Source organism: Choloepus didactylus, chromosome 1, assembly GCF_015220235.1.
Source record: "Choloepus didactylus isolate mChoDid1 chromosome 1, mChoDid1.pri, whole genome shotgun sequence".
In the NCBI taxonomy this organism is placed as follows: domain Eukaryota; kingdom Metazoa; phylum Chordata; class Mammalia; order Pilosa; family Megalonychidae; genus Choloepus; species Choloepus didactylus.
Window position 1 is genome coordinate 247,210,084 of NC_051307.1, and position 25,208 is coordinate 247,235,291.

Sequence of the window (25,208 nt, forward strand, 5' to 3'; positions counted from 1 at the left end):
GGTTCTCCTCAATTGATTTTTAAAAAAATTTTGTTTGAGAACTGTGGGTTTACAGAACAATAATGCAAAAACTACAGGATTCCCATATACCACCCCACCACCAACACTTGCATTGTTGGTAATTCTATTTTTTTAACTGTTACATTTTTACAATTGATGAAAGATTATTAAAGTAGTACTATTACTATTGTCCATAGTTTACATAGGAGTATTTTTTCCCCATATTCTCAACCTCTTATTATTTTTCATGCATGTCTTTATTTTATTAGTTATCTGCCCCTACACTGGATAAAGGGAGAGTCAGTCACAAGGTTTTTACAATCACATGGTCACATGATAAAAGCTGTATAATTATATAATCATCAAAGATCAAGGCTACAGGTTTACAGTTCAACAATTTTGGATATTTCCTTCCGGGTATTCTGATACACTAGAAACTGAAAGGAAATAGCTGTATGATGAGTCAGTAGTCATAATCGTGTCAAATCATAATTTCTCAGTTACACCTCTTCCCTCTCATTTGATCTTTCTCAATTTTCAGGGATATCTGGGCAATGACCATTTTAGGTTCTTCATGCTGGAAAGGGGTGTCAACCTTTTGAAATAGAGGAATGGAACTGGTTGATGTTCTGGAAGAGACTGGTATCTCTGGGTTTCGGGGATTATCTGGCATAGGAACAATCTGGAGGCCTTAATTTTCTGAAAAAAATAAACTTAGTAATACATTTATAGTCTTAGAGACAGCCCAGGGTATTCTTTCAGGTTTTCAGGAATACTGTTGGTTAGTCTTGGCATACTGTGGCAATTGTCAATACCAGGTTGAAGCTTACATAACAGTAACCTCCAGAATGATCTCTTGACCCTATGTGAAATCTCTTGGCCACTGACACTTTATTTTGTTTCATATTTCTTCCTCCTTTTGGTCAAGAAGGCATTCTCAATTTCATGATGCCAGAGTCAGACTCATCCCTGGGAATCATGTCCCACATTACTTACATCCCTGAAAGTCATGCCCCATGTAAGGGGGAGGGTAGTGAGTTTATTTGCAGAGTTCACTTAGGCCACATCTGAGCAACAGAAGAGGTTCTTTGGGGGTGACTTTTAGGCATAATTATAAGTAGGCTTAGTTTCACAATTGCAGAAATAAGTTTCATAAGGGCAAGCCCCAAGATCGAGGGCTTTGCTTATTAAATTGGGAGTCCCTAGTACTTGAGAGAATATCAGGACTCTCATTATTTCTTGAAATACTTTTCTGCTCTTTTTTCTCTCTCTGGTCCTTGTGGGACTCCAGTGATAAGTATGTTGATATGCTCAATGGTGTCCCATAGGTCCCTTCAGCCCTGTTCATTTTTCTTCATTTTTTTCTTTCTGCTCCTCATACTGGATAATTCCAGTGGTCTTGTCCTCAAGTTGTTGGTCCTTTCTTCTTTCTGTTCAGATCTGCCATTGAATCCCTCTAGTGAGTTTTTCATTTCAATTGCTGACTTTACCACTTCTAAATTTGTTTGATTCCTTTTATAATTTCTTTCAGTTTCGTGTGTTCAGACCCTGTTTGGCACAGCTTGGGTCAGGCAGCCGTCTTCAGCCCAGTTAGTGGGGTCAAGGAGATGTGATATGGGGGATAGTGGTGAGGCTGGACCCCTTTCACAAAGATGAGAAGTTCTCAGAGAGGAATATGTAAATAAAGCTTGTAAAAATTTTATTTGATTATAAAAATAACTCTGGGGCATTAAAGAATATTAGAAGATGCATAAAAGGACAAACAAGTGATTAAAACTTTTCTGTAATCCACCATCCAGAGAGAACCATGCTTCATAGGTTGGTCTGTTTCCTTTGTCTTTGCTCCTTATCCACTTTTTTTTTTTAAGTGTAAGGATGGACTTTATTGTTATTTTTTAAAGCCTTTTGAGGACTACAAATCACAAAGTAAAAGCAGATCACTATGTAGAAACCTAGTGAATAACATTTTGCCTGTGCACAAAAACTTTATCGAAGTTATTCATTTAACAAATTCACCCCATTTGCAATGTTATTAGTTATGATAATACTCTTCTTTATTAGGTTGCTTTGTCTTTATTGCAGATTATATTGCACATTATTCTCTGCAGATGAATTTTTAATTTTAAAGACTAAATTCCTGTGCATAAGGATGGCACCTTAGAAAGTGGTAATTTCCACTGTCTCTGGTGGCATTACTCCAGGTTAATCAGAAAACCATCAAGATGTTCACTTTTAACATGAAGTCTTTTCACCAAAAATGTGGTCACATTTTGTTGTCTAATGACGATGTACATAGATGGGTAGCAGTAAGAAAAGAAAGATGAAAATTAACTTTATAAACTTTTTCATTTGCTCCAGGAAGATGCTTTTCCCCAGCCATTAACATAAATGGACCTATCATACAGAAGTAATTTTAACTTATGGCTTTAAAAAAACGGCAGCTCGGGATTTTATAGTCTGATGCGTGAGTCATTATGGAATATGGTAAGAAAATGAAGCCAGTCCAGGTGGCCAAGTGAGAATAGATCATTTTCACTGCGTGTCATTCTTCATAATATATACTCTGAGTTAAGAAGAAATATGATTTATCTTTTGTCCCACTTAGAACAGTTTTTACTGGGTTCAGTATGTCAGTCATTTCCTTTACTTGCACTCCTTTTTGAATCCTTTCCTATCAATCTTTTAAGTCCTTTATGAGCATAAATACTTTGAATGACAAGCCATTTATTTAAGGTATACTTGAGAATGGTTGGCCGAAAAGAATACCCATTTGTTTTAAGTGGAGCTATATTAACTGAATGCAGAAGTTTCTTAATGGGAAAGATCTCAGTTTTCTTTTTCCTATCATCTTTGCCATATATGATTTCCCATAGACCTCACTTTCAAGTTTGTTCTTCATGGCTTCACCAAGAAATGAAAACCAGGGAGCGAACAACTAAGCCTAGGGACATCTGGGGTCAGAAATGCTAGAAATGGTCCAAATACTCAAGATTCAAGTTAATAAATTCAATTATTGTATATGAGATTTTCATTAACGAATAGGGCTCTGGGCATAAAACATGCCACTTCTTCATTTCATATCAAATTATCACAAATCATTGCTTTTTAAGATTATGGATATGTTTATAGTCTAATTTGCAAACCTAATTTTTATAATAAGTTTTTTTAATGCAAATTTATTGAGATATAATCACGTAACATACAATCATTCAGTGTTTAATCAGTTGTTCACAGTGTCTTCATATAGTTGTGCTTTCATCACCACAAACTTTGAACATTTTCATTACTCCAAAAAATATAATAAAAATTAAAATGAAAAGGAACATCCTAAACATCCTATTCCCCTCCCCATTGTTCATTTACATTTTTAATAGTTTAATTGAGATACATTCACACATCCTACAGTCATCACATTGTACAATCAATTATTCACAGAACAAATTGTTTTTAACCAAATCGTATCTTGAAAACTGTTATATAGAAAATCCAGGGAATAAAGTAAACTGCTCACTGTGGAAGGCCTTAAATTACATTATTACAGTAGAAAATACAGAAGGTAGAAGATAAGTGAAAAGACAAATGCAACATTTGATTCAAATCTATATCCTGTAACTACTTAAAACATGGTTTTAGAAGTTAAACCCAACATTTTCAGTAACTATAGAAACAGTTAAATAAAATTTTCCATGAAAACCCTTATATCATGTTTGATATAGGGATGTAGGAAAATGTAAGAAGCAGGCACATGAGACATCACATTTCGTCTACAACTCCCTGTTTGCTTTTCTGAGTATGTAGTTTCAAAATTGAGTCACCTTCTTCAGCTTTGGACTCAGATTCTTCTTCAGCATTTTTTAGCCCCTCTACAAACTTTTTCATTTGCTCAAGGAAGACACTTTCCCCCTTTGCAACATGTGCATCTTTATACCACTTCAGAATGGGCTCATCACTCAGGACTTCAGCTTTATTGAAAAGCACCACTATTTTCTGGAAGGCTTTCATGAAATGAATGTTGTCATAACAACACTCCTGAATCTTCAGAAGCTGAACCTTCAGACTGTCCTTGAGTAGAAAAGGGCTGTATTGCTGCGTTTGCTTGATGGCTGCTCTGCTACAAACTCCTCTTTTTTGTTCCCTTCCACAGTGCTCATTACATTTGACCAGACTATTCCAGTGATAGCTGGTTCTGGGATGTTGTTTTTTTTCCATCTCCTCCCTAGCATATAATATGATATCCTGAAATGGATCACCGTGTGACATCTGTTCTTGAAGTTCTTTCTGGAGCTCTTTACAAGCTTCCATGGTTTGCTCATTCTAAACATACTCTGAAAGCTCTTTCAAGCCTGCCTCAGTAAGATACTTTGTGAAGTGCTCGACACTTTGCTTATTGGCAGGAAAAAGTTCCATCAGTCTCTTATCCGTGCTGACTTTCCAAAGACCCGCAGCCACTGCACTGATATCTTTTTATTTATCCAGGAGTTAAAGAGCTTGCCAGCAAAAGCTGATAAAGCCCCTTCTTTAACCAAATTCTCATTTAAAGGTTATTAAGAATGGATGTATTAAATGTCTCCTTAGCCAGAATACCAGTTAACTTAGCCAGCTTGTTTCTTTCCGACTCTGAAAAACCATGTCCGGTTTGCTAATGCTGTCTTTTTGCAAAACACCAGAAATGTATTGGCTTTTATAAAGGGGGTTTATTTGGTTACACAGTTACACTTTTAAGGCCACGAAGTGTCCAAGGTAAGGTATCAATAGGGTACCTTCACTGAAGGAGGCCAGTGGCATCCGAAAAAGCTCTGTCAGCTCGGAAGGCACGTGACTGGCATCTGCTTGCTTCCAGGTTGTGTTTCAAATGATGTTCTCTGAAGTGTTGCTCTTGGGGCATTTTGTCCTCTCTCAGCTGCAGCTGCTCTTCAAAATGTCACTCTCAGTTGCTCTGCTCTAGGCCTGTGTGGCTCTTTTTAAAGTACTCCAGTGATCCAATAAAGACCCACCCTGAATGGGTGGGGAAACACCTCCATGGAAATAATCCAGTGGCAGTTCTCACCCACAGTTGATTGAGTCACATCTCCATGGAAACACTGAACCAAAAGGTTCCAACTTAATCAACACTAATATGTCTGTCCCCACAGGATTGCCTCAAAGAACATGGCTTTTTCTGGTAATATGTACAGACTGGTACAGACCAACAGCAGATTTTTAACTCCATCTTCAAAACCTTTCTCCAGGTATTTGTAGAACCTGGTTAACTTGTTAAATGCCTGAGCAAATGCTTGCATGGTCTCTAGTCTTCTTGTGCTGTGAACACACAGACATCTGTACATGTCTTCTCATCTGTCAGCATTCCACCAGCCACCAGAAGGTTAGAGAGTTTCTGTAAATTACTGGTAATCAAGTTTTTTTTCTGGAAACAACAAGAAAATTTGCTACTGCTTCCAAATCAGTACCTATTTCAGGTAAGCATTGAATAATACAGTCCTGAAACTGTGTAGGTTCAAACCTCTCTTTTTCATCTTTTTCCTAGTTTTGAAACACTGGCCTGATATAGCATTGGCTTTTGCTTCTTTTGGTTATTCATAAAAGACACCCAAATTTAAGGCAAAGAGAAAGGAGCCAGGAATTCCTGATATGGCAGTAAATGCAGTGATGTCTCTTCTGCAACAGGAACTCTTACCCATTTTTTTTTTTAAATTCAGTTTTTTTGAGATATATTCACATACGATATGTGCCGGTTTGTATATATTATGTCCCCCAGAAAAAAACATGTTCTTTGTTGATGCAATCTTGTGGGGGCAGACATATTAGTGGGGATTAAGTTGGAGCGTTTGGATTAGGTTGTTTCCATGGAAATGCGTCCCACCCAATTGTGGGTGATAACTCTGGATAATTTCCATGGAGGTGTGGCCCCACCCGTTCAGCGTGGGTCTTGATTAGTTTACTAGAGCACTATATAAGTTCAGACAGAAGGAGTGAGCTTACTGCAGCCAAGAGGGACACTTTGAAGAATGCATGGAAGCTGATAGAGGAACTGCAGTTTATGGAGACATTTTGAAGACGGCCTTTGAAAGCAGACTCTTGCTCCAGAGAAGCTAAGAGAGGACAAACACCCCAAGAGCAACTACAAGTCATAGTTTTGAGGAACTGCAGCCTAGAGAGGAACATCCTGGTAGAAAACCATTTTGAAACCAGAACTTTGGAGCAGACGCCAGCCACATGCCTCCCCAGCTAACACAGGTTTTCCGGACACCATTGGCCATCCTCCAGTGAAGGTACCATTTGTTGATGGATGCTTTATGGCCTTAAGAGTGTAACTGTGTAACCAAATAAACCCCCTTTTATAAAAGCCAATCCATTTCTAATGTTTTGCATTCTGGCAGCATTAGCAAACTAGAACACCATGCAATCACTCACAGTGTGCAGTCAGTTGTTCACAGTATCACCATATCGTTGTGCATTCATCACCACAATCAATCCCTGAACATCATCATCATTCCAAAAAAAAAAGAATAAAAGTAAAAAAGAAAACCCAAAACATCCCACTCACCCCCATCCCACCACTTAATTTTTGTCCCTATTTTTCTACTCATCCATTCACACACCGGACAAAGGGAGTGTGAGCCACAAGGTCCTGACAATCACAGAGTCACACTGTGTAAGCTAGTATTATCATCTTCAAGAATCAAGGCTACTGTGTCGCAGTTTGACAGTTTCAAGCATTCCCCTCTAGCCACTCCAAATACACCAAAAACTAAAAAGGGATATCTACACAGCACATGAGAATACCCTCCAGAATGATCTCTTGACTCCATTTGAAATCTCTCAGCCACTGAAACTTTGTTTCATTTCTCTTCCCCCTTTTGGTCAAGAAGACTTTTCCAATCCTACAATGTGGGTCCAGGCTCATCCCTGGGAGTCATGTCTCATGGTGCCAGGGAGAGTCACACTCCTGGGAGTCAGGTCCCACGTAGGGGGGAGGGCAGTGAGTTCACCTGCAGAGTTGGCTAAGAGAGAGAGGCCACATCTGAGCAAGAAAGAGGTTCTCTGGGGGAGACTGAGGCACAATTATAAGCAGGCTCAGCCTTCCGCAGTAGTAGCAAGCTTCATAAGGGCAAGCCCCCGAGATCTAGGGCTTGGCCCACTAAATTGTCTTACCCACTTTAACAGAATTGTGACCATAAATAATTTTGAATCTTTGCTTTTTAATTTTTCTCATGTCACTGAATTTTGTCATAAACACTTTTTCTTTAAACTTTTTATGTTGAAACAATTTCAAACTTATTGGAAAAATAATTCAAAATACATACAGAGAACTCCAGTGTACCCCTGTCCAGGTAGCCAGATCCACCAGTTTTTAAATTTTGCTACATTGCTGTATTAGTCAGTCAGTCAATCTGTCTCTGTCTATCTCATCATCTATCTAGTTTCTGAACATTTGAGAATAAGTTGTATACAACGTGCTCCTTAAACACAGACTACTTCCTTGTAAACATCATTTTAATATTACATCCAGAGGAGAAGCACCATGGTTTACATAACTACCTCCATAAAGTTGTGGGTTTACATTGTTCACCATTCTTCTCCTGTTACAAATCACACTGAAATGAATATCTTCCTTACTAAAGTGTTATATGCATTTCCTATCTTTTCCTTAAGAGAGAATTCCCAAAGTAGGACTTTCTAGGTGGGTCAGAAACAATGAACATTTGTAAAGTTCTTGATACATATTGCCACATTTCTCCTAAAACAGACTACTTATTTTGACTTTTACCTGCAGGCAAATGATACTTTAAACTTCAAAGGCTGTAACCCATAGTTCTTAACTAGGTTGAAAGAGGTCCACGTATTCATCTTCTGTTCCAGCCTGACCTTACCAGAAGCTTCCCCCACCCCCCCACAAGGCATCCCCCATGTGTTTGGGCTTGTGGTTTTCTGCAGGATAGTGGCTGTCAGTTAAACTCACAGACTGAGGATGTCCCCTGCCCAGCACAGCAGTGTCCTTCCCAATTGATTCTCCAGTCCAGAAACCTAGCCTGAGCCCCAGATAGCTGAGTACATCATTATGCAAACATTTCCTGGAGCAATCACGGAAATCCCCTGACACTCTCCATTTACCTCCATGATGCACCCAGGACTGCTCTGACTACATCCCAGGCATCACTGAGTCCATATAAAGATCATCTGGCTCATTTTAAGAATGGATCTCTTGATAAGCAATTCCACAGAAGCCCTGCATTTGTTCTCTAATGGGTTTGTCCTCTTCACACCCCAACCACCCCCAACCCCAGCATCTTCTGCAGAGTTTCTTTCACCTGGCTTCTCCCAGAAAGGTGATGTCACCAGTAAATTCTGCTGCATTCTGTGTTGGCATATGAGATTTCCAGGGAAAATGAGCCCCAAGACACCAAGAGCCTGAGGCTTCTTGCCTGTCCTGTCTGCCTCTCCCCAGCTCAGGTGGTAGTCTGCTGGTGGAACTACCATAACATTGGAAGTCAGCAGACCTCGGCTTGCTCTACCCTTACTAACCTCTGTGACCAAGCGCGTGCTGCTAAATTGCTCTGAACTTCACAGTCCTCATCTGAAAACTTGGAATCATACCATCTCCCTGTGGAAACTAGCTTCTAGCAAAGGGTCTGATGAGAAGTAGTTGCTCAGTAAATGTTTGCTGAATGAATGTCTGAGTGAATGAATGATTCAATGAATTACTGCTGCCAGGAGTTCCAGGGCAACTGTTGGGGATTGAATCATGCCCAAAACAAAAGACATGTTCAAGTCCTAAACCCCAGTCCTATGTCAACCCATCTGTAAATAGGATCTGTGATGATTAAGCTCATGTGTCAACTTGGCCTGGTAATGGTACCCAGTAGTTTGGTCAAGCAAGCACTGGACTGTTACTGTGAGGACATTTTGTGGACTTTAGTAAGTTGATTGCATCTATGGCTGATTACTTCTACAATCAACTGAGGAAATAGCCTTCAGCAATGAGAGACATTTCATCTAATCAGCTGAAGGCTTTGAAAGAAGAAGTGATGACTTCAGCAGTCAGAAGAGAAAATTTTCACCTCTACTTCAGCTGGCCAGCTTCCCCTGGGAATTCATTAAAAATCTTCACTGGAGTTCTCAGCTTGCAGCCTGCCCTGTGGAATTTGGACTTGTGCATTTCCACAGTTGTGTGAGAAAATTTTATAAAATCTCATAATATTTGCAGATATGTCCCATTGGTTCTGTTTCCCTAAAGAACCCTGACCAATACAGGATCTTTGAATATGTTATTAAAGTGAGGCCAAATTGAAGGAAAATGGACCTTAATCCAATATGGCTGAAGTCCTTATTCACACAGGATATTGGACATGGCAGTGAGCCAGAGAAGGAAAGAGAGAGATCTCCATGTATTGGAGGCAGAATGCATCTACAAGCTAAGGAACCCCAAGGATTGCTGACAAGCCATCACTAGAACTCTACAGACTTTGGGAGAATTCATGGCCTACAGATACCTTGATGTTGGACTTCTAGCCTCCAAATTGTGAGCCAATCAATTGCTGCCATTAAGCCTGATGGTGCATGGCATTTGTCATAGCTGCCCTGGTAAACTAAGTCAGCAACACAAACTCAGTTCTTGATGTAGGGGTTGGTTCCTGGTGTAACATGCCATGTGGCCCTTCCTGTCTCTCGATGTCTGTGATCACTTTTCCCATCATGAAGGTGATCAGGGCCCAGAAAATGATGTAAAACATTTTAGAAGTAATATTTGGAAAAATGTGAATGTATTTTTCCCTTCTGCCTTTCTGAGTTCATGACTTCTCTGGGAAGGTTGGTCTGAGATGTGGAAAAAAAAACAAAAAACAAAAAGGAAAAACTATCCAAAGGAGAACAAAGATGATTTTTTCGGAACTTGCTGTAACAGGGTGTCAAACCCACCATTACTTACATTTGGCAGACTCAAGGCGGGCAGAGAAGAGTGGGAAAGATATATGGTAGAAACAAGGTAAGGCTTCAGATATGACTGATGGGATACTGTTGCCATGGGGAAGCTGGGGCATACTCTGTGATTGATTAGAGGAGCATATATATATATGTATATGTGTGTGTGTGTGTGTGTATGTGTGTGTGTGTGTGTGTGTGTGTGTGTGTGTGTATTTTTTTTTTTTTCTTCTGGTTGGTCCTAAGCTGGAAATGGGGAAAATTAGGGAAGCTGGCAGGATTGACTGAGTCATGACTGTTTGGGCTGATTGCCACAGAGGTTGTGGTCTGGCTCCCCAAGCTGGTTGCTGCAGGTTGTAGATCAGACTTCTGTTTTTATATATAGTTTTTTTTTTGTTTTTTTGTTTTGTTTTTTTTTTTTTCCGGGTACGAAGATGAAATCTCCAACCAAGCAGAGCATCAGAGCTTTATTTTTATAATTTTCTGTAACATACGCACTAGCATTTAGGCAAGCAATACTAGAATAGTTTGGCTAAATCTCAGACATTATTTATTCTTACACAGTGATCAATGGGCTAGCAGGGACAGACTCCCTGGAGCGCAGCAAGGCACAGTGTTCCGGCACGGGCACAGCAGTTCCTGTTATTTAGTACCCAGCAACCTATAACTATTTTTTGTGTTCATGTTTTTTTTTTTTAATCTTCATTTTATTGAGATACATTCACACACCACGCAGTCATACAAAACAAATCGTACTTTCGATTGTCTACAGTACCATTACATAGTTGTACATTCATCACCCAAATCAATCCCTGACACCTTCATTAGCACACACACAAAAATAACAAGAATAATAATTAGAGTGAAAAAGAGCAACTGAAGTAAAAAAGAACACTGGGTACCTTTGTCTGTTTGTTTCCTTCCCCTATTTTTCTACTCATCCATCCATAAACTAGACAAAGTGGAGTGTGGTCTTTATGGCTTTCCCAATCCCATTGTCACCCCTCATAAGCTACATTTTTATACAACTGTCTTCGAGATTCATGGGTTCTGGGTTGTAGTTTGATAGTTTCAGGTATCCACCACCAGCTACCCCAATTCTTTAGAACCTAAAAAGGGTTGTCTAAAGTGTGCGTAAGAGTGCCCACCAGAGTGACCTCTCGGCTCCTTTTTGGAATCTCTCTGCCACTGAAGCTTATTTCATTTCCTTTCACATCCCCCTTTTGGTCAAGAAGATGTTCTCCGTCCCACGATGCCGGGTCTACATTCCTCCCCGGGAGTCATATTCCACGTTGCCAGGGAGATTCACTCCCCTGGGTGTCTGATCCCACGTAGGGGGAGGGCAGTGATTTCACCTTTCAAGTTGGCTTAGCCAGAGAGAGAGGGCCACATCTGAGCAACAAAGAGGCATTCGGGAGGAGGCTCTTAGGCACAACCATAGGGAGGCCTAGCCTCTCCTTTGCAGCAACCGTCTTCCCAAGGGTAAAACTTATGGGTAGAGGGCTCAACCCATCAAACCACCAGTCCCCTATGTCTGTGGTCATGTTAGCAACCATGGAGGTGGGGTAGGCGAATACCCCTGCATTCTCCACAGGCCTCCTCAAGGGGGCACTACATCTTTTTTTTTTCCTTGTTTTCTTTCTTTCTTTTTTTTTTTTTTTAACTTTCCCTTCTTTTTTAAATCAACTGTATGAAAAAAAAGTTAAAAGAAAACAAACATACAATAAAAGAACATTTCAAAGAGACCATAACAAGGGAGTAAGAAAAAGACAACTAACCTAAGATAACTGCTTAACTTCCAACATGTTCCTACTTTACCCCAAGAAAGTTACATAATATAGCAACATTTCTGTGAACTTGTTCCTACTATATCCATCAGAAATTAACAGACCATAGTCATTTCTGGGCATCCCCAGAACGTTAAATAGCTTATCTGTTCTTCTTGGATTATTGTTCCCCCTTCCTTAATTGCTCTCTACTGCTAGTTCCCCCTACATTCTACATTATAAACCATTTGTTTTACATTTTTCAAAGTTCACATTAGTGGTAGCATATAATATTTCTCTTTTTGTGCCTGGCTTATTTCGCTCAGCATTATGTCTTCAAGGTTCATCCATGTTGTCATATGTTTCACAGATCGTTCCTTCTTACTGCCGCGTAGTTATTCCATCGTGTGTATATACCACATTTTATTTATCCACTCATCTGTTGAAGGACATTTGGGTTGTTTCCATCTCTTGGCAATTGTGAATAATGCTGCTATGAACATTGGCGTGCAGATATCTGTTCGTGTCACTGCTTTCCGATCTTCCGGGTATATACCGAGAAGTGCAATCGCTGGATCGAATGGTAGCTCTATATCTAGTTTTCTAAGGAACTGCCAGACTGACTTCCAGAGTGGCTGAACCATTATACAGTCCCACCAACAATGAATAAGAGTTCCAATTTCTCCACATCCCCTCCAGCATTTGTAGTTTCCTGTTTGTTTAATGGCAGCCATTCTAACCGGTGTGTTAGATGGTATCTCATTGTGGTCTTAATTTGCATCTCTCTAATAGCTAGTGAAGCTGAACATTTTTTTCATGTGTTTCTTGGCCATTTGTATGTCCTCTTCAGAGAACTGTCTTTTCATATCTTTTGCCCATTTTATAATTGGGCTGTCTGTACTATTGTCATTGAGTTGTAGGATTTCTTTGTATATGCAAGATATCAGTCTTTTGTCAGATACATGGTTTCCAAAAATTTTTTCCCATTGAGTTGGCTGCCTCTTTACCTTTTTGAGAAATTCCTTTGAGGTGCAGAAACTTCTAAGCTTGAGGAGTTCCCATTTATCTATTTTCTCTTTTGTTGCTTGTGCTTTGGGTGTAAAGTCTAGGAAGTGGCCGCCTAATACAAGGTCTTGAGATGTTTTCCTACATTATCTTCTAGGAGTTTTATGGTACTTTCTTTTATATTGAGATCTTTGGTCCATTTTGAGTTAATTTTTGTGTAGGGGGTGAGGTAGGGGTCCTCTTTCATTCTTTTGGATATGGATATCCAACTCTCCCAGCCCCATTTGTTGAAAAGACCATTATGGCTCAGTTCAGTGACTTTGGGGGCCTTATCAAAGATCAGTCGGCCATAGATCTGAGGGTCTATCTCTGAATTCTCAATTCGATTCCATTGATCTATATGTCTATCTTTCTGCCAGTACCATGCTGCTTTGGCAATTGTGGCTTTATAATAAGCTTCAAAGTCAGGGAGTGTAAGTCCTCCCACTTCGTTTTTCATTTTTAGAGTGTCTTTAGCAATTCGAGGCATCTTCCCGTTCCAAATAAATTTGATAACTAGCTTTTCCAAGTCTGCAAAGTAGGTTGTTGGAATTTTGATTGGGATTGCATTGAATCTGTAGATGAGTTTGGGTAGAATTGACATCTTAATAACATTTAGCCTTTCTATCCATGAACATGGAATATTTTTCCATCTTTTAAGGTCCCCTTCTATTTCTTTTAGTAGAGTTATGTAGTTTTCTTTGTATAGGTCTTTTACATCTTTGGTTAAGTTTATTCCTAGGTACTTGATTTTTTTAGTTGCTATTGAAAATGGTATCTTTTTCTTGAGTGTCTCTTCAGTTTGTTCATTTCTAGCATATAGAAACATTACTGACTTATGTGCATTAATCTTGTATCCCGCTCCTTTGCTAAATTTTTTTATTAGCTCTAGTAGCTTGTATCATCGATTTCTCAGGGTTTTCTAGATATAAGATCATATCATCTGCAAACAATGACAGTTTTACTTCTTCTTTTCCAATTTGGATGCCTTTTATTTCTTTGTCTTGCCGGATTGCCCTGGCTAGCACTTCCAGCACAATGTTGAATAACAGTGGTGACAGCGGGCATCCTTGTCTTGTTCCTGATCTTAGAGGGAAGGCTTTCAGTCTCTCACCATTGAGTACTATGCTGGCTGTGGGTTTTTCATATATGCTCTTTATCATGTTGAGGAAGTTTCCTTCAATTCCTACCTTTTGAAGTGTTTTTATCAAAAAGGGATGTTGGATTTTGTCAAATGCTTTTTCAGCATCTATTGAGATGATCAATTGATTTTTCCCTTTCGAGTTTTTAATGTGTTGTAATACATTGATTGTTTTTCTTATGTTGAACCATCCTTGCATGCCTGGAATGAACCCCACTTGGTCATGGTGTATGATTTTTTTAATGTGTCTTTGGATTCGATTTGCAAGTATTTTGTTGAGGATTTTTGCATCTATATTCATTAGGGAGATTGGCCGGTAGTTTTCCTTTTTTGTAGCATCTTTGCCTGGTTTGGTATTAGATTGATGTTAGCTTCATAAAATGAGTTAGGTAGTGTTCCCTTTTTTCTTCAATGTTTTGAAAGAGTTTGAGTAAGATTGGTGTCAGTTCTTTCTGGAAAGTTTGGTAGAATTCCCTGTGAAGCCATCTGGCCCTGGGCATTTATTTGTGGGAAGATTTTTGATGACTGATTGGATCTCTTTGCTTGTGATGGGTTGGTTGAGGTCTTCTATTTCTTCTCTGGTCAGTCTAGGTTGTTCATATGTTTCCAGGAAATTGTCCAGTTTCTTCTACATTGTCCAGTTTGTTGCCATACAGTTGTTCATAATATCCTCTTATAATTTTTTAATTTCTTCAGGAATCTGCAGTTATGTCACCTTTTTCATTCATTATTTTGTTTATATGGGTCTTCTCTCTTTTTGATTTTGTCAGTCTAGCTAGGGGCTTGTCAATCTTGTTGATCTTCTCAAAGAACCAACTTTTGGTGATATTTATCCTCTCTATTGTTTTTTTGTTCTCTATGTCATTTATTTCTGCTTTAATCCTTGTTATTTCTTTTCTTGTACTTGGTTTAGGATTGGTTTGCTGTTCATTTTCTAGCTTCTTCAGTTGATCCATTAGTTTCTTTGATTTTGGCTCTTTCTTCCTTTTTAATATATGCGTTTAGTGCTATAAATTTCCCCCTTAGCACTGCTTTTGCTGCATCCCATAGATTTTGGTATGTTGTGTTCTCATTTTCATTCGTCTCTATATATTTAGCAATTTCTCTTGCTATTTCTTCTTTAACCCACTGATTGTTTAGGAGTGTGTTGTTTAACCTCCAGGTATTTGTGAATTTTCTAAGTCTCTGATGGTTATTGACTTCTAATTGTATTCCATTGTGGTCAGAGAATGTGCTTTGAATAATTTCAATCTTTTTAAATTTATTGAGGCTTGTTTTATGTCCCAGCATATGATCTATTCTGGAGAAAGTTCCGTGAGCACTAGAAAAGTATGTGTATCCTGGTGATTTGGGATGTAATGTCCTGTATATGTCTGTTAAATCTAATTCATTTATCAGATTGTTTAGGTTTTTCAATTTCCTTATTGGTCTTCTGTCTGGTTGATCTATCTATAGGAGAGAGTGATGTGTTGAAGTCTCCCACAATTATTGTGGAAGCATCAATTGCTTCCTTTAGTTTGCCAGTGTTTCTCTCATGTATTTTGTGGCACCTTGATTGGGTGCATAGACATTTACGATTGTTATTTCTTCTTGCTGAATTGCCCCTTTTATTAGTATGTAGTGGCCTTCTTTGTCTCTCAAAACATCCCTGCATTTGAAGTCTATTTTATCTGAGATTAATATTGCTACACCTGCTTTCTTTTGGCTGTAGCTTGCATGAAATATTTTTTTCCATCCTTTCACTTTCAGTTTCTTTGTGTCCCTGTGTCTAAGATGAGTCTCTTGTATGCAACATATTGATGGTTCATTTTTTTTGATCCATTCTGCGAATCTATATCTTTTAATTGGGGAGTTTAATCCATTTACATTCAACGTTATAACCGTGAAGGCATTTCTTGAATCGGCCATCTTATCCTTTGGTTTATGTTTGCCATATTTTTCCCTCTCTCTATTAATATCCTTTATTGTACCCATACCGAATCTCTTTAGTACTGAACCTTTCTCCAAGTCTCTCTGTCCTGTCTTTGTTTCTCTGTCTGTAGGGCTCCCTTATGTATCTCCAGTAGGGCAGGTCTCTTGTTAGCAAATTCTCTCAGCATTTGTTTGTCTGTGAAAAATTTAAGCTCTCCCTCAAATTTGAAGGAGAGCTTTGCTGGATAAAGTATTCTTGGCTGGAAATTTTTCTCACTCAGAATTTTAAATATATCGTGCCACTGCCTTCTCGCCTCCATGGTGGCTGCTGAGTAGTCACTACTTAGTCTTATGCTGTTTCCTTTGTATGTGGTGAGTTGCTTTTCTCTTGCTGCTTTCAGAACTTGCTCCTTCTCTTCTGTGTTTGACAGTGTGATCAGTATATGTCTCAGAGTGGGTTTATTTGGATTTATTCTATTTGGAGTTCGCTGAGCATTTATGATTTGTGTATTTATGTTGTTTAGAAGATTTGGGAAGTTTTCCCCAACAATTTCTTTGAATACTCTTCCTAGACCTTTACCCTTTTCTTCCCCTTCTGGGACACCAATGAGTCTTATATTTGGACGTTTCATATTATCTATCATATCCCTGAGGTCCATTTCGATTTTTTCAATTTTTTTCCCCATTCTTTCTTTTATGCTTTCATTTTCCATTCTGTCATCTTCCAGGTCACTGATTCGTTGTTCAACTTCCTCTAGTCTTGTACTATGAGTGTCCAGAAGTCTTTTTAATTTGGTCAACAGTTTCTTTAATTTCCATAAGATCATCCATTTTTTTTATTTAGTCTTGCAATGTCTTCTTTATGCTCTTCTAGGAGTCTTCTTGATTTCCTTATATCCCGTACCTATGGTCTCATTGTTCATCTTTAGTTCTTTGAGTAGCTGCTCTAGGTGCTGTGTCTCTTCTGGTCTTTTGATTTGGGTGCTTGGGCTTGGGTTATCCATATCGTCTGGTTTTTTTCATATGCTTTATAATTTTCTGTTGTTTTTGGCCTCGTGGCATTTGCTGAACTTGATAGGGTTCTTTTAGGGTTTGTAGACCTATTGAAGTCCTTATCTCTAATTTATCAGATCTACAGCTTCGTGGAGTACACTTTCTCTAACTAACCAGCAGGTGGCGTCCACGAGCCACCTGTTCTCCACAAGCCAGTTCTCCCCTGCTTAGCCTTTTTGGTGAGTGGGGGAGTGAGTCTTGTGGGGCCAATTGGTGTACCAAGCTTGCGTGTGTAGTTGGTGTTGCCTGCCCTGTATGTGGGGCGTGTTTCTGGGCAGTCGGGGAGGGGGGGTGGCCCTAACAATCAAATCTCCCTGGATGATCCTAGAGTTTTAAAGCTGCTGCAATAGTCTAATCCTTCAGTTCAGTCCTGCCACAGTTTGTCTCTGCCACTGACCCACAAGTCCTTGGTATTGGCGTATGGCTCCTGAGACTTGCAAGTGGGCCCCTCTTCCAGGCCTGTGCACCCCGGGTCCTCTGTTGAGGGATGACTGTGCTATGTCACAGGTGAGTGCCGTCCCCCCAGGGCAGTTCTGGGATGCTGGGCTTGTGTAGGGAGGCTCCCAGTCTGCTCAAATGATGGCTGAATGGGGCTTTGTTAATTCACACTGCTCCACCTTCCCAACTCTGAGACAATCAGCTGAGGTTGCAGGGAAGGCTAATGTCCACGCCCAGTTTTGTGGTGTGTGCCTGTTATTTGAAGCACTTCCGTCACACTGGGTTGTCTGGGGCAGCTCTGGGCTATGGGGCTGGCGATGGGCAGGAGTGTTCCTGTCCACCAGGATGGTGGCTGTGAGCGGACACCCCCCTTTTCTTGGGAAGTTGTGGTGTTTAGTGAATTTTCTCAGCCACTGGATTATTGCCTTTTGTCTCAGAGCTCTCTTAGTTCTGCTCTTGACTTGACCTGCCCAAATTGAAAGTCTTTGAAGCTTTCTGTATTGGGCTTCTTAGAGTAGTTGTTTTAGAAAAAGAAAAAAGGATTTAAAAAAAAAAGGGCCCTCCTCAGAGATCTAATGGGTTATTGAAATGCTAATAGACAAAGCAACCAGGGCCATTAAGGAAAGGTCCACAGGGCAGAGAGATCAGCTTTTCTTCGGGATTTGGATATGCGCCTCAAGGCCTGGGCTCCGGCCTGAGCTCTGCCCTTCCCCCTTCTATGTTCACCAGAACTCCAAAAATCCTCCGCTTTTATTTTGGAGTTTTTCGTGTTGTTTTTTTTCTCTATGCCTGTCTCGTCTCTGCTGGGCTGGCTGCTCTCAGGTTCTCTGGTGTCTGGTCTCAGTCTATCTATGGTTGGAGTCTGTATCAGTAGAATGAGTTTCTGATAAGGGCTGCCACTGCAGTTCTCCCTTCTCCTTCCCGGAGCTGACAGCCCCTCCTCCCACGGGATTGAGCCTGGCAGGGAGGGGCGCGGGTCCCCTGGACACAAAAACTTACAGATTTCGCTGATCTCAGCAGTTCGACATTTTCATGAGTGTTGTATGAAGTATGCCCAAAGACAGATTGCTCTGTGGTGTCCAGTCCATGCAGTTCCTGGCTTTCTACCTACTTTCCTGGAGGAGTAACTAAAACATACAGCTCACCAGTCTGCCATCTTGCCCCGCCTCCCCTATATATAGTTTTTATATATTGTCCATTCGTATTTTTCAATCAGTCCCCACTTTTGGTCATTCTCTCACTTGTGAGATGTTGACCCATTCAGGGAAAGCTAGAAATCAGGATCTTTTTTGCTTATGATATTGCCATCATATATTTTACTTATCCAGTATATTGTTGTTATTAGTTTGAACAAAGTGTTACCTGTTAGATCAGTTAAGAATAAGAAAAATGAGATATTTTGTTTTACCTTCACCTATCCCTTCTTGGATGTTCTTCCTTGTTTATGTAGATCTGAGGTTCTGACATATAATTTTCCTTTTCTCAGAAAAATATCTTAACATTTTTTTGCAAGGCAGGTCTACTAGTGACAGATTTTCTCAGTTTTTGCTGTCTGAAAAAGTTTTTATTTCTCCACTTTTGAAGGATGCTTTTGCTGGATATATAGAATTCTGGGTTGGTGTTTTTTTCTTTTACCACTTTATTTCACTCCACTTGCTTACATGGTTTCTGAAGAAAAGTTCAATGTAATTCTTATCCTTGCTTCTCTATAAGTAAGGTGTTTTTTCTCCTCTGGCTTCTTTCAAGATGTTCTCTTTGTCTTTGATTTTCAGAAATTTGAATATGATATGCCTAGGTGTGTATTTTTTGGTATTTATCCTGCTTGATATTCTCTGAGTTTCCTGGATCTGTGGTTGGTTGTCTGCTAATAATTTTGGAAAATTCTCAGCTGTTATTACTTCATGTATTTCTTCTGTTCCTTTCTTTCTTCTCCTTCTGGTATTCCTATTTTATATGTCTTAAACCTTTTGTAATTTGTCTCACAGTTCTGGGATATTCTGTTGTTTTTTTTCCTCAGTATTTTTTTCTCTTTGTTTTCAGTTTGGGAAGTGTTCCAGTTTGCTAATGCTGCCAGAATGCAAAATACTAGAAATGGATTGGCTTTTATAAAGGGGGTTTATTTGGTTACAAGTTACAGTCTTAAGGTCATAAAGTGTCCAAGGTAAGGCATCAACAACAGGGTACCTTCACTGGAGGATGGCCAGTGGTGTCTGGAAAACCTCTGTTGGCTGGGAAGGCACGTGGCTGGCATCTGCTTGCTCCCAGGTTGCGTTTCAAAATGGCATTCTCCAAAGTGTTGCTCTTGGGGCATTCTGTCCTTTTTTACCTGCAGCTGCTCTGTGTCTGGACCTGTGTGGCTCTTTTTAAAGTACAATAAAGACCCACCCTGAATGGCTGGGGAAACACCTCCATGGAAATAATCCAATGAAAGGTCTTGAGCATTTATGTGATGAGGGAATAGGCGGGTAGGTCAGGCTTGCCTTTCTGTGGCAAGGGCGAAAGGCGACCTTAAGGCCCGGAACTCGTGCCACACTCGGAGCCATGCTGAGGAGCTTCGCAGAGCACCTGCGCGCGCGCTCTGGACTCTGCACTGAAAGCGGGCATTTGAGCTCCAGCCAAGGTCATTTTCTTCTGAGGAGGTCATTTGGAAGGACCATTCTCTCCCCAAAACTAGCTGGAGCAAGGACATAAAGCTCCTCTTTGACAAGTTCATAAAAAAATGTGAAGATGGCTCCTGGGAACATTTGCCTTCATGTAACTCTGTGTCTCATAAAAGGATTCAAGAACTTAAAACCTTTTTTCCTGACTCAAAGCTTATGGAAGGAAAACAATGTTCCACAGGCCCAGCTCTTCACCAGAAGCTTTGAGGATGGCCTAGGCTTTGAATATATGATGTTCCAAAATGAGGATGAGAAAAGAATAGTTTGCTTATTTCAAGGAGGCCCCTTACCTGCAAGGACCACCTGGATTCCTCCATGGAGGTGCCATTGCAACCATGATTGATGCTACTCTTGGCATGTGTGCACTTGCAGCCGGGGGAGTTGCCATGACTGCCAATCTCAGCAATAATTTTAAAAGACCTATCCCCATTTCTTCTGTTGTTTTGATAAATAGCTAGCTTGATAAAGTTGAGGGAAGGAAATTTTTTGTTTCCTGTAATGTTCAAAGTATTGATGAGAAGACCTATACTCAGAGGCAACAAGCTTATTTGTGAAGCTGGATCCTGATAAACATTTGACACAAAAGATCTTCTGTTGAATTCCACACCGTTCCACTTAAGGCTCTCCCTCCTCCACGAGAAGCTGTTCTCCCCACTCCTGCTCTGCTCACCCACGGCTGAGTTCCCCATAGGGAGAAGCCTGCTAATGCTGACCTTCCTGGACAGTCTTCTGAATACAGCTCCTGGAGCTCAGTCTCCACCTTCTTTTTAACACAGGAACCCTCTCTGTGAAAATATCAGCAACTCTTTGTATCTCCTTAGGATGAGTGTATGGTTCTCCTGAGATTTCAGTGGACTCATTAGGGTTGCACCAGCCTGAGATGTGCTCCATTGCAGACTGGAGAAAAAGTTCATATTAAAACTGTTACTACAAACTTGGAAATGCTTGAAAACAAAGGAAGGAATAAATATGCGGGTACATATGTATGTGTGTGTGTGCATTATAAGCTACATAGCTTGTTTTGTTGTATCTGAACAAACAGATCTTTTTGGCTAGATTAGGAAACACAACTAATTCCTAAATGAATGGATATCTCAAATCTGTTGCTTCGGACTCTAGGCATTAAACCATTGACCACTTTTAACATAGCAATAGCACAGCTTATCATCACTGGAAGGGACCTTAGACAAGACTAACAATGAATTGGTAGACTAATGTTCTGGAAAATGCATTGAGCTCCCAAATGCAGAAAACAGATTCTTTGGGCTTCAGTTTCTTGCCTTTCTTTCCCCTTTATTGGAAGTTTAGGTTGACTCATGAAGTCACCATTTTTGAAGGTGAGAAAGATCAAATGTTGACAATTCTTGCTGGCTTGACCTAATAAAGTTAAGGATAACCTTTGTGGTGGCTTACCCAGTTATCTTACCACAACCAAAAGATCAGCTGGGAGTCCTCCAGAGCTAGAGCAGACTGACTCTGTGATGGCCAAGCCCAAGGAAGACCCAGGTCTTGGAAGCTGTGTCTCTAGTGCCCACCTGTAGTCCCTAAGCTGCAAGCAAGGCTCCAACAGAAAGGGTACTGCAGAGGTGAGGCTGGCAGCTCCTTCTCTCTGAAAACAGAGCTTGGAAAAGTGCCCTGGAGGTTGCTGGGCTCACAGCTCTGCAGTCACCCTTTCTGGCAAGTCACTTAACTTCCTAGTCTTCTTTCCAACTAATCCTGAAACTGCAGAGACAGCAAATTCTTATTACAGCTTTATCTCACAGCTTGCTTTTCATGGAAACTAGGCATGTAAAAAAAAAACGTGAGGCAAAAGAAATGAGCCAGCACTGCTGTCCAGTTTCATTTAACTAGTAAAAGGAAGTTTAGACAGAGAAGGTACTTTGTTATTTATCGGAACAGGTTTGCAAAACTGCTAAAATGCACCAGGCCTTCACCTGAGGCAAAAGAACCTAACTGAAAGATGGCTAAATGACCAGTTTTTCTTTCTTTTAAGTATGCTCATATCCAATTCTCATACTGATTTGATCATGCCCAAGGTATATTGCAGTATATGAGTGGGACTTTCTGCACAAGATCTACTAAGGTAAAGCTCAGTAGCTGTTAACACAGTTTTCCCATAGCCAGTGAATGGAAGATGGTTTCCCTGCTTTGCAGCAGATTGTATTCCTAGGCTTGACCAAGCCCTTTGGCTTTCTTGCCTTTATCAGGTTGTATTTTGATAAAAAGGTAAGATTAGAAAAAGGTAGGTAGTCAGAAAGAAGGAGGGAGGTGTGAGCAGAATTATCACCAGCTCCACCCCATCACTGGTGGGCTATAACCCAACGGAGCCATTCCTCATCGCCCATTTCCCCTTCCCTACAATACGTGGCAAATAACATTTTGAGTGAAGATTAGAAGCTGATGCTGGTTAGTGTCAAAATATTCTTGAACTATTCAATGATTAGGAGTTTTTGTTCCTACCCTCAGGTTTATAAATGTCTGAGAAGCACAATAGAAAGATAGCCATGGTACATAAATACATTGTTGGAGGATTAAAAAATAATGCAAAATAAGATCAGGTATTTTTTCTCTAAAGGAAGGTAAAATGAAACATTTAAGGAAACCAAGAAAAACCTTTTGTTCTGTAGTAAGAAGCTTAAGTCCTACATGTTCCTTTGTTCCCAATCCCATTACCTTCTTGGGACTCTTGATCTTCCCTCTATCCCATGGAATTGTGAGGCCAAATTATTGTTCTGCCCAATAACCAGCCATCATGGAACCCCAGCCAAAATATATTTTTCAGTGCCAGATATACAATATTCTCTGTGGTGAAGACAACAAGGCTCTCTCTTTCAAATTTAAACCACTAAAAGTAAGTTACAAATTTTGTTTCAGAAACGTAAATAAAATTTATTTTGATGTTTAAAAAAAAAGGTCTCACCCACAGTTAATTGAGTCACATCTCCATGGAAACACTGAACCAATAGGTTCCAACCTAATCAATACTAATAATCTGCCCCCACAAGACTGCATCAAAGATAATGGTGTTTTGGGGGACATAATATATCCAAACTGGCACAGGAAGTTTCTACTGACGTATCTCACCCATTCTTTTCTTAGTTGTACCCATCAAAATCATTCCTCGTTTTTTTAAATAATTCAATTTTATTGAGATATATTCACATACCATGCAGTCATACAAAGCATACAATAAATTGTTCACAGCACCACCACAAAGTCATGTGTCCATCACCAAAATTAGTTTTTGAACATTTTCATTACCACACACACCAAAGTAATAAGAATAAAACTTAAAGTGAAGAAGAACAATTAAAGTAAAAAAGAAGGCTGGGTGTTTTTTTTTTTTTTTTTTTTTTTTTTTTGCCTCCATTTTTCTACTCATCCATCCATATACTGAACAAAGGGGAGTGTGTCCACATGGCTTTCCCAATCACATTGTCACCCCTCATGAGCTACATTTTTATACAATCATCTCCAAGGTTCAAGGGGAGAGAACCTAAGATGGCGACTGGGAGAGACAGGGCAGAAAAACACCTCTGTTAAAAATGCTAGATGGAAGCCAGAAAGTGACGCAGAACATCAGTTGCAGCAATTCACCAGCTAGACAAGGTCTGCTAAATCCACAGGGACTGTGCACTTGGTGAAATCGGGAGTCTGCGTTCTGACGAGTGAGTAAGCCACTGGATATCCGGCAAACATGCTGCAGTGTGGGGAAACTGAGGGTTGGCATTTGGAGGTGAACTAGTTCTTTTTAAAAAAAACCCAAAAGCTGTTGCAGATATGGCAGCAAGAACCGCACAGTGAAGCTTGGCAGGAACGGGCTGTGTGAACGCCACAATATCTGGCATGGAAGATAGCCTTTTGCACACCCACTGCTAATTGTCCCAGAGCAAGGAAGGCAGAGGTTAGCCAAAAGGGGGAAAAAGCTGCACCCCTTGCAGCTATCTTCCCGGTGGGCTGGGAACGCTCCTGCCCAGCACTGGGGCCATAGCCCAGAGCCACACCAAGGGACCCAGTGTGACAGGAAGTGTTTTCAGCAACACACATATATGCCACAATATCTAGCGTGGACAATAGCCTTTTGTGCACTCGCAGCTAATTGTCCTGGAGCTGGGAAAGCAGAGCTGTGCAAAAAGGGGGGAAATTAACGCGCACCATTCAGCCATCCTTCCAGCAGGCTTGGAACGCACCTAAACTGCCCGGTGACCTGGGACTTCCCTTGAGGGACAGCATGCACTTGTGATGTAGCACAACCTTCCCTAAGCAAAGGCCCTAGAAGGGCACGGCTTGGAAGAGGGACCCATGGAAATCCTAGGGACCATATGCCAATACCAAAGACTTGTGGGTCAGCGGCAGAGACAATCCGTGGCAAGACTGAAATGAAGGTTTAGACTCTTGCAACAGCTTTAAATCTCCAGGAACACCTGGGAGGTTTGATTGTTAAAGCTGCCCTCCCTTCCTAACCACTCAGACATATGCCCACATTCAGGGCGGACAGCACCAACATCACACCCAAACTTGGTGCACCAATTGGACCCCACAAGAATCAGACCCCCACACACCACAAAGACAAAGTTGGGGAGAACTGACTTGAGGGGAATAGGTGACCCATGGATGTCGTCTGCTTGTTAGTTAGAGAAAGTGTACGCCCCCAAGCTGTAGATCTGACGAATTAGAGATTCATCTTTGAGTAACCCTAGATATCCTAAAAGAAACTTATCAAGGAAAGCAAATGCCAAGAGGCCAAAAACAACAGAAAATTTTAAAGCATATGATAAAACCAGACAATATGGATAATCCAAACCCAAACACCCAAATCAGAAGATCAGAGGAGACACAGTACTTGGAGCAATTAATCAAAGAACTGAAGACAAACAATGAGAGCATGGCACAGGATATAAAGGACATGAAGAAGAGCATGGCACAGGATATAAAGGACATGAAGAAGACCCTAGAACAGCATAAAGAAAAAATTGCAAGAGTAAGTAAAAAATTAGATGATCTTATGGAAATAAAAGAAACTGTTGACCAAATTAAAAAGGTTCTAGATACTCATAGTACAAGACTAGTGGAAGCCGAACAACTAATCAGTGACCTTGAGGACCACTGAATGGAAAATGAAAGAACAAAAGAAAGAATAGGGTAAAAAAATTGAAAAAATTGAAATGAACCTCAGGGATATGACAGATAAAATAAAATGTCCAAATATAAGACTCATTGGTGTCCCAGAAGGGGAAGAGAAGGGTAAAGGTCTAGAAAGTGTATTCAAAGAAATTG

General features: G+C 40.3%; 1 pseudogene; it reads left to right on the forward strand.

The window, feature by feature from the left end:
- Positions 1-9,347: 9,347 nt before the first annotated feature.
- LOC119527194 lies at positions 9,348-20,529 on the forward strand (annotated as a pseudogene).
- Positions 20,530-25,208: the final 4,679 nt, after the last annotated feature.